The sequence below is a fragment of the Austrofundulus limnaeus genome, unplaced genomic scaffold, assembly GCF_001266775.1.
Source record: "Austrofundulus limnaeus strain Quisiro unplaced genomic scaffold, Austrofundulus_limnaeus-1.0 Scaffold21, whole genome shotgun sequence".
Lineage (NCBI taxonomy): Eukaryota > Metazoa > Chordata > Actinopteri > Cyprinodontiformes > Rivulidae > Austrofundulus > Austrofundulus limnaeus.
This window is the reverse complement of record NW_013952423.1, coordinates 2,669,905-2,672,059: the sequence shown is the minus strand read 5'-3', so window position 1 is coordinate 2,672,059 and position 2,155 is coordinate 2,669,905.

Below are 2,155 nucleotides of genomic sequence, written 5' to 3'. Positions count from 1 at the left end.
ACCTAATATAACATAAACAACATAATATAAATATAATGTTTGCACAATATAATACAATATAAACCTGATCAAGAATGTGTGGTTGTTGCCTGAAATCCAAGCCTCTGACATGAAAACAACCCATTTAAATTAATTTTATCAGTACAMATACCCACCAGAGGTCAGGTGCATCTTATTGATTTAATCAACTRTTTGTGGCGAGGTTTGGCTCTGTATAAATAATTTTGATTGTGTGGATCAGAGAAAATCTACAATAAACTTGTGCACCAATTTTTATTCTTATAAAATGAAGTTTTAGGTTTCTAACGAAAAGAACAATAAAAAAACAAATTAATAACATCCATGCCCGTGAAGTAAAGCTCTAAGGAGATCATTTTCTGTGCATCAGCAGAAATATAAAGAAAAGTTGTGGAAAGATTAATACAAATTATGTTTAGATAAAATTTCCCCACTGCTGTGAGACTACAGAGTGAGAAAAACTACAAACATGAGTCCAGCTGCTCTCATGTTGCTGCAGTTTGTACCAAGTCTGACTGGTATGTCTGAATTTCCTTCATCGTGTTTCAACACTAACACTGTTGATAATAAAAAGAAATGAATAAAACATCATAGAACATTTATTTTCTTAACTCAGCAGTTGCAGCTTCAGGATGTCAGGACGTCAAACGTCAGGATGACTGGACGACAGGAGGTTTGTTTCCCAGGTGATGCTGCGACACGACGGCGCTTCAGGTGAACAAACGGGGACAAAGCTGTCCCCATCAGCACCGATCAGCATCAGAGCTGCTCGACATGACTCTGAGGCGTCTGTCGCCTGGAGGCAGAGGGATGACAGGGACCAGGAGGAGACTGAGGCACAAACACACTGCTGTGCACCGTACAGCAACACACCTGTTCATTTCATTTCCTCGGCTTTTCTCAGCCTGAACTAGATTTTATGTAGTTTTAAACTTGTTGAATAAAAGTATCAACATTTTCTGTGTATTTTATATATTAATCTAAATCAGTCTGTCTAAAAATCAGATTTCAGGAGGATGTTGTTGCCATCAGCAGTGAAATAAACAGTTTTTATCACTTTTAGCTCCAAACACAAACAGCTTTCAAACCTCTGACTCCTGAAAGTCTTTTAGTTTGCAGCTTTTTTTTTGTTGGTCTAATTGTTTCCTTTCTGGGCCTCGACCTGTGCTGAGTGTTTGAATCAAACGCAGCAGTAGCTGAGAGTCATCCCCAACACGTCTGAGGAGAGTTGAGTACCCAGCGTTGTACTCAAGAAGGACTAGCACTACTTCAACATAKTTTTACTCAAGTAAAAGTAAAAAAAGTAGCTGTCTAAGACATTACTYAAGAGTAAAAGTGCAATTTGTATTTCTCTCATTTGTCCCTGAGTCAGCTCTCCTCACACCTGTCCCTGTTCAGTAATCACTCAGGTGTTTTCCATTCTCCACTCTCCTCTGCTCTATTTAACCGGTCCTCCTTCACCACGTCATGSTTTGGTTATTCTCTGGTTGTCTGCTGCCATGTTGGTGTGTTCCTTTAATAAATATCCTTATATTAATGAGCTCCTTGTTCGTGCCTGCACCCTGACCTTAGAACTGAACTGATCATATGTGATTTAATATTTTAAACTGTGTAGTATAAAGTACCACAAAGTGATACTTGATTAAAAGTACAAGTATCTTACCAAAAACTTACTTTGGTAAAAGTTAAAGTCTTCTTTAGGAATATTACTTGAGTAAAAGTACAAGTATCTTACCAAAAACTTACTTTGGTAAAAGTTGAAGTCTCCTTTAGGAATATTGAGTAAAAGTCTTAAAGTATCTGATATTTGTTGTGCTTTAGTATTAAAAGTAAAAGTATTGATTTAAAATTACTCAAGTAAAACTACTCCTAAAAATACATTTTTACCACCTTTTGTGTGTGAATGTGCATATGAATGAATGATGCAATTGTAAAGTGTCTTTGAAGGTCTTGATAAGTTAAATATCAAACYAATGCATTATCAGTGTGCATTAACAATCCAAGTCATCTCCACTTTGCCATGCTTCTCCTCCTGCATACTTTGTCCTAGAGCTGCCATTGTAATTTATATCTGTAAAGCTCCTGTGCCAAATGATGACTATGCCTTTTGGTGCCTGTACAACTTATAGTTTTTGAA